Source organism: Cornus florida, unplaced genomic scaffold, assembly GCF_030987335.1.
Source record: "Cornus florida cultivar Cherokee Brave unplaced genomic scaffold, ASM3098733v1 CherokeeBrave_3.0.0_Hap2_Chr03, whole genome shotgun sequence".
Classification (NCBI taxonomy): domain Eukaryota; kingdom Viridiplantae; phylum Streptophyta; class Magnoliopsida; order Cornales; family Cornaceae; genus Cornus; species Cornus florida.
This window is the reverse complement of record NW_026775573.1, coordinates 12,471,470-12,479,837: the sequence shown is the minus strand read 5'-3', so window position 1 is coordinate 12,479,837 and position 8,368 is coordinate 12,471,470. Positions and strand designations below refer to the sequence as shown.

Sequence of the window (8,368 nt, the reverse complement as noted above, 5' to 3'; positions counted from 1 at the left end):
CCACTACATCCCCACCCAACAACAAACACCCCCATAACCACCACCATCTCCACCCCTATCACGCCAGCGATAATCACGGCCGACTCCTGATATTTTGTCTGGGACTCGATTTGGCAAATCAAACCAACTTAATCACGAAATCAACGTCTGCGTTTCCTCTCTTAGCATCCATAGCTATTGCTGCTGTACGAATCTTCGCAATCCTACGCCGCCATTATTGAGTTGTCCACGACAGTTGGGTTTCGTAGTCTAAAATTGTTATTTTTTTTTTTCTCCCAATGATTGATGATTCGGCCATTCACCTGTAAGATGATTTTTGCTTATAAAGAATAGTAAATGAACAATTGAAAGTTACATCCAATCTTCCAGTAAGATGGTTTATGTCCATATAACCTGTTATAGAATTATTTTGGCAAAATTGAGACTTTGACAACATACCTTCTACTTCACCTGTAAGTTGCAGAATTTGACCTACAAAATGAATTTGACGCACCAACGGTTGATCATATCAAAATAAATTAAGGGAAACATTTTTTTTTTGGGCAGAGTCAAGAGAGAAATCAAAGATCCCATCATCTATGATGCACATAACCAGACCTCCTGCGTCAAGAATTGAAACGATCGGAGGTTAGCATCTCTCAGAGACACGGCTTCCAAAGCATCGAAGTATGAATCGATCGTTGTAGCGTGGGTGGTCTTTCGGGAGTCCATCGGAAACTGTTTGGAATCAGAAAATTGGTAAACAAGCCAACCGGGTGTGAACGTGGGCAGTGGGGTAGGAGATAGCAGGGAACTTCGCCGATGTTGAGGAAGACGACACTAACGAGCTTGAGCGAGCACTTGACTTGCTGATGGCGATGGCGACTTGTGAAGATAATTAGGGTTAAAAAATTACGTTTTAATTTGGAATTTTTATTTATTTATTTTCTTAATAATAATAAGAGTAACTCTGTTATTTTGAAATTATATCTTGGGTCAATTGATGATTAGGCGCCGGAATAGTGTCACTTGGTGTTTTTTTTGTAAAAAAGAAAATAGTTTAGGAAGTTTATTATAAAAGTAGAAGTTTAGGGGGGATTTTTTTGAGAGAGAGAGAGAGAGGGAGAGTAAAATTCAAGTGGGTTTATTGTATTTTACCCGATACATTATCTTAGAAACAGAGTTAGACACATAATAAGAGGACTGTTAATTGCATGATTGATGAAATATTAGCAATGAAGTACAGTGCATGAACAAAAGCATTTCAATTTTACAAAAACTAGTTGTGATTGAGAAATAACTTATCTCAAAATAAAACAAAAATGGTGAATAATATAAATTATCTTATAAACAGGGTTGGACACATAATTAATTCACTTTATTCATAGAACTTTGCTGTTAAATTGGAAATATTATGAATACATAATGCAAACAAATCATTGGTACCTTTACCTAGCTTCCATCTCTGAAATTGACACATCATTGACAGAATAAATTTTTGGCATGCCTTGGGAAGCATCTGCCTCAAGCACATTCCTACCAATGAAAAAGGCTGGTTGTTTAGCCGTCGAAAGTGGTCTAGTTTCCTCAGGGAGCATAGAAATTACATGTGACATGGTAGGTCTATCTGTAAACTCTAATTAAATTTGTGTTAGATTTTAATCACAAATTATCATAAAACCCTAAATCTTAGAACTTTAATTAATTTCACATCCTTATAAAACATAAATAAATATAATTAGATATACATACCTCGATTCATGATATCAAACCTTGTTGAGATTAAATCTAATGTCTAGATCCTTTAACCACGAACCAATCTGCAACTCTGATCAACAGGCAAAGGTGGAAATTGGTTTCTCTCTCTTGGCCTTTTGCACACAATAACCTTTTACGTGTTGTCTCAATAATCGTATATAATTGATGGAACATTTCACTTTTATAAAGGCAGAGAGAGGACCAGTTTTCCTTTTAGTAACATAATTCTACTTTCCATCAAAGTAAGGAATTAGAAGGAAAACACTTCTCCAATAAGTAATTACCAAAAAGGTAATTATAAGTTGACCAAGAATAATTAATTAATATTTATTTACTTAGCCACCAAGTAATATGTCACTTGTTTAAATCATGTGGGTCACAATTATATAAATAATCTTACATTCTCTCACTTGGCACATATGATGACTTCTGTAGTAGTTTAGTAAAATAGCCATTAGTGTGCACCATAAATCAAATTAAGATATTAATATGGTCATCATAAATACCATGGTAAACAAATTACCAATGTGAGTCATGGCGGTTGTATGTCTCTAAATGACGCAGTCCGTTCCATGTACCACAATATTAGTAACCCATTTAACATAGTCTATAAGTGAGAAGAAATAATAAAGGTTTAGCAATAATGTCTTTTCTAAGACTATTCATGTTTTCATCATTTAAAGTAATACATGCATGTACATACATAAATTAACAGGAAATAACATAAACACATTTTAATGAGCTCAAAATGTCAAATATATATAAGCATTGTTAAGCAATCCATACCAAAAATAATAGTTAACTTTGATTACATTCAAGACCCATTCTTTCAACATGCCCTATGAATGTCTTGGGTGGTAATCATTTTGTTAATGGATCTGCAACCATAAGTTATGTGCTTATATTTTCAAAAGACACTCGTTGTTTCTGAACTTCTTCTTTAACGGTAAGATATTTCAGCTCCATATGCTTAACGCCATTGGAATACTTATCGTTTTTAGTAAAGAAGACAGCTGCGGTGTTATCACAATAAATTTTCAGCGGTCTGAAAATTGAATCCATAATACCACATCCTGAAATAAAGTTCCGCAACCACAAACCATGATTTGTAGCCTCAAAGCATGCTACAAACTCAGCCTCCATAGTAGATGAAGCAATAATAGACTGTTTTGCACTTTTCTATGATATTGCCCCTCCAGCTAAAAGGAACAAATAACCAAAAGTGGATCTTCTACTATCCACACATCCAGCAAAATCTGAGTCTGAGTAACCAATAACCTCTAAGTCACCAGTCCTTCGAAATGTGAGCATATAATTCTTTATTCCTTGTAAGTATCTCATGACTTTCTTTGCAGCTTTCCAGTGATGCATTCCTGGATTGCTTTGGTATCTGCCTAGCATTCCAACTGCAAAACCAATATCTGGACGAGTGCAAACCTGTGCATATATCAAACTTCCCACAATAAATGCATAAGGAATATTTTGCATTTCTTTATGTTCTAATTCATTCCTTAGGCATTGCATCAAACTAAATTTATCCCCTTTCTGTATTGGAACAATACTAGCTGAACAATGTTTCATACCAAATCTCTCTAGAATTCTCTCAATAGACAATCCTAACAATCTACGTGACCAATCACGAAATATTTCTATTCCTATCACGTAGGATGCCTCACCCATATCTTTCATCTCAAAATTCTTAGAGAAATAATTTTTAGTTTCATGCAATATACCAAGATCACTACTAGCAAGCAAAATATTGTCAACATATAGAATCAGAAATATAAACTTACTCCCATTAACCTTCTAGTATATACACCGATCAACAGTATTTTCATTAAAACCAAAAGAAGTAATACTATCATTAAACTTAATATACCATTGTCGGGAAGCTTGTTTAAGCCCATATATTGACTTCTTAAGTGTACAGACCATGCGTTCTTTACCCTCTAATCTGAAGCCTTCGGGTTGATCCATATAGACTTCTTCTTCTAAACTCCCATTTAGGAAAGCTGTTTTCACATTCATTTGATGCAACTCTAAATCATAATGAGCTACAAACGCCATGATAATTCTAAAGGAATCCTTCTTAGATACAGGAGAGAAGGTTTCTTTATAATCAATGCCTCATATCTGAGTGAAACCCTTGGCTACAAGTCTGGCTTTATATCGTTCAATATTGCCATTAGAGTCGCGTTTGGTCTTAAATACCTATTTACACCCGACTTGTTTAGATCCTTCAGGCAATTCAATGAGTTCCCAAACTTTATTTTGTTCTATTGACTTCAACTCCTCATTCATGGCATTAATCCAATTAATAGAATTATTACTATTAATGGCTTGTGAATATGTAACCGGATCCATACATATCCCTATATCAAAATCAGATTCATGTAGATATACCACATAAACATTCGGAATAGTAGGTCTCTTTTCTCTTTGAGACCGTCTTAATATTATTCCTTGTGGTTCTTCTATAACTTCATTGGTGATAGTTTCATTATGGAGTTGTCGATCATTTAATTGTTCTTCGTTGTTATGCAGTTCAACAACTGAAGAAACAATTATTTCTTTAGAAGTTGTGGGCAAAGGGATTTGTACCCTAACTTCTTGAATGATCACATTATCATTTTTATCACTCCCACTGATTTCACCATCCTCAATGAATCTAGCATTACCGGTTTCAACAATTCTTATACTATGTGTAAGACGGTAAAACCTATACCCTTTGGATTTTTCTGGGCAACCAATAAAGTACCCACTAACTGTTCTAAAATCCAATTTCTTTTCATGTGGATTATAAATCCTAACTTCCGCTGGGCAACCCCAAACATGTAGGTGCCTTAAACTAGGTTTCCTTCCTGTCTACAGTTCAAATGGAGTTTTTGGAACTGCCTTACTAGGAACCCTATTTAATACATACATAGCAGTTCTAAGAGCATACATCCACAATGATATGGGTAACGAGGAATTACTTAACATACTCCTAACCATTTTCATAAGAGTACGATTACGCCTTTCTGCTACACCATTCTGCTGTGGCGTGCCTAGCATAGTGTATTGAGCACAAATGTCACGCTTTTCAAGGAGTTTAGCAAACGGTCCAGGGCATTAACACGTTTCATCATACTTTCCATAATATTCACCACCTCTATCCGACCTTACTATTTTCACTTTTTTATCTAGTTGCCTTTCAACCTCATTTAAGTATACTTCAAGAGTATTCACTGTTTGAGATTTATCATGCAACAAATAGATATATCTATAACGTGAAAAATCATCTATAAAGGTGATAAAATATTTTTCTCCACCAAAAGATGGAACATCAAAACGTCCGCAAATGTCTGTATGAATAATTTCAAGAAGCTCTATACTCCTTGTGGCTCCTTTCTTGGTGTGTTTGGTTTGTTTACCTTTAATACAATCTATACACACAATAAAATCAGTAAAATCTAGATGCCAAAGAACTTCATCTTTTACTAATTTTTTTAACCTTTCACTGGATATATGACCCAATCTTTTATGCCACAAGAAAGATGAATTTTCATTAATTGAGCTACGTTTGGTTCCAACATTATGATGCAAGGTCAAAAGTGTTTCAGAAAATAAATCATCAAGCTTTATCTTGTATAAACCATCAACAAGAATACCAGAACCAACAAATTGGGATTTTTTGAACAAACTGAAACATCCATTACCAAATTTAAATGAAAAACCATCAATATCAAGTTTGGACATAGAAATCAAATTACGGGAAATTGAATGAACATAAAGAGTTTTAAACAAATCTAAATGAAATCCACTATCTAAAACTAAACGAAATGTCCCAATGGCTTCAACTGGAATTTTTTCCCTATTCCCTCTGAACAAGAAATTATCATTTGGATTTGTGGTTTGGGTTGAAAAGAATCCCTGCATCGTATTGGAAATATGAACATTAGAGCCTGAATCAACCCACCAAGTATTTGAAGGAACTTTAATTAAGTTTGATTCAAAACATACAAAAGCCGAAGGCTTACCTTTCTTTTCGAACCATTCTTTATGTTTCATGCAATCTTTCTGAAAGTGTCCAAATTTTTTACAAAAATGACACTTATTATTCTTGCGTTTCTTCTTTTGGGTAGCTTGATCAGAATCCTTTATTTGGGGTGTTGTTCACTTAATGCCTTTTCTAGGCCTTTTCCCAAATTTCTTTCTAGCTTCTTGAGTTATGAGATGAACATTATGATTATCTTGTTGTTTAAGCCTTCCTTTCTCCTGAACTAACATACTGGCTAATTCATTCACATTCCACTTGTCCTTAATAGTGTTATAGTGAATTTGAAATGGCCCATATTGAGTAGGTAAAGAATTGAGAATAAATTGAACGAGAAAAGTCTCATCCACATTCATCCCTAAAGTTTTCAATTTCGCAACAAGATTAGTCATGTCAAGAACATGCTCATGCATACTACGAGTACCATCAAGACGCATAGTAGTGAGATCAGCCATTAATTTCCTTGCAAGAGACTTATTTGCAGTATGGAAACGTTCTTCAATATTTTTAAAATATTCCTTAGCACTATCAGTTTGGGGAAGAGTTGTTTTGATATTGTTTGCAATAGTCATTCGCATAAACATAATACTCAATCTGTTCGATTTCTCCTAAGCTTTATGGAGAGTCTTTTCTTCCTCACTGCTTTCACCAGTAATAGCAATAGGTTTCTCAATTTGAAATGCTAAATCAAGATCTAGCACTCCTAAGTTGAACTGAACTTGCCCATTCCATTTTGAGAAGTTAGTCCTATTGAGAATTGGAACAGATGAAGCATGCGAATTCACTGAAACAGGAAGAGATACTGCAATAAAATAATCATAATAAGGTAAATGCTCATAACATTAATACTTTGAGATAACAACACATATAAAAATAAATAAATAAATACATTGTATAACTATGGTACCCCTTTGGGTAGTAACCACAAAATACAAAAAAAAAAAAAAATGATACTTAGATGTATTTATTTATATATAGCTTCATTGGTGATGCACTAATTAATTAAATAGACAAGTTACCTTTGGATATCCTATATTTACTCAATTAAAATTACATACAACCCATTAATGTTTATTTAATCACTTGAAAATTAATTCCCTTTGAGGAATTATTTCTAATAATTGAATAAACCCAATATTCATGAATTTTACAAAAATTATAAGCATCGTTATTCATGAAATATTGCATTTATGTCTACCACTAAAATTAATATCCATTAATCATTATGGTTAGGCCACTTTGGTAACTACCAATCTTTCTATAATATGAATATTAAATTACTTAGTGATAAATCTAACATTAAATTACCCATTACATTATGCACACATAATTTACAAAGTCAATTAATTAAACTGTTGCTAGTGGGTGTCCAAAAATTTTATAGATAAGTAAAGTAGAGTATATTAATAAACATATATTCAATTATGTACAAAACAACATTATAATTCACAGCCTCAATTTACGTAGCGGAGTCAAAACAAAAAAATTCATTCTATATACAATTGTGTGCGCAGCATAATTAAAACAAAAATTCATTCTGTATACAATTGTGTGCGCAATATCAATCCTCCTTGATTGGTTCTTTGCACGAATGATACACTAAAATCACAATTATCACTTGTTTGTCTTATTTTATATATATATATATATATATATATATATATTACTTATTTGTCTTATTATATATATATATATAACAACTATACTGTGTACACATCATTATGCACAAAACTAACAACCAGGCTTTAACTTTCAACTAATTTATAAGTTCGTAAATCGAGGTACAAAGTCAACAAAACTAATAAAAAAAAATACCATGTGCAAACATATCCTTTACACTTAATAAAAATTGCTGCTATACACGAAATTGGAAAATTTGATCAGATCTATTTTTTAATTTTAATTTAAACTTAAACATATTATTTATGCAAGGATAATGGAAAAATAATGAGTTCCATAACTACGGGCTCTGATACCACATGTAAACTCTAATTAAATTTGTGTTAGACTTTAATCACAAATTATCATAAAACCCTAAATCTTAGAACTTTAATTAATTTCACATCCTTATAAAGCATAAATAAATATAGTTAAATATACATACCTCGATTCATGATATCATACCTTGTTGAGATTAAATCCAATGTCCAGATCCTTTAACCACAAACCAATTTGCAACTCTGATCAAATGGTAAAGGTGGAAACTGGTTTCTCTCTCTTGGCTTTTTGCACACAATAACCTTTTACGTATTGTCTCAATAATCGTACATAATTGATGGAGCATATGCACTTTTATAAAGGCAGAGAGAGGACCAGTTTTCCTTTTAGTAACATAATTCTACTTTTCATCAAAGTAAGGAATTAGAAGGAAAACACTTCTCCAATAAGTAATTACCAAAAAGGTAATTATAAGTTGACCAAGAATAATTGATTGATATCTATTTACTTAGCTACCAAGTAATATGTCACATGTCCATATCATGTGGATCACAATTAAATAAATAATCTTACATTATCTACTGGATTATTTTGTACACATAAAAGATCTACATGAATGCATATCAGCACTTCATTTCTTCGAAATAAATTATCAAA

The 8,368-nt window shown here is 32.7% G+C and overlaps 1 long non-coding RNA gene across 1 annotated transcript; it reads right to left on the bottom strand.

Annotated features, from left to right (window-relative positions):
• Positions 1–222: 222 nt before the first annotated feature.
• Positions 223–579, bottom strand: LOC132299486 (uncharacterized). The gene is made up of 2 exons (XR_009480135.1): positions 439–579; positions 223–302 (listed from the first exon to the last, which is right to left on the bottom strand). It is a non-coding gene; the product is annotated as an uncharacterized LOC132299486 (long non-coding RNA).
• Positions 580–8,368: the final 7,789 nt, after the last annotated feature.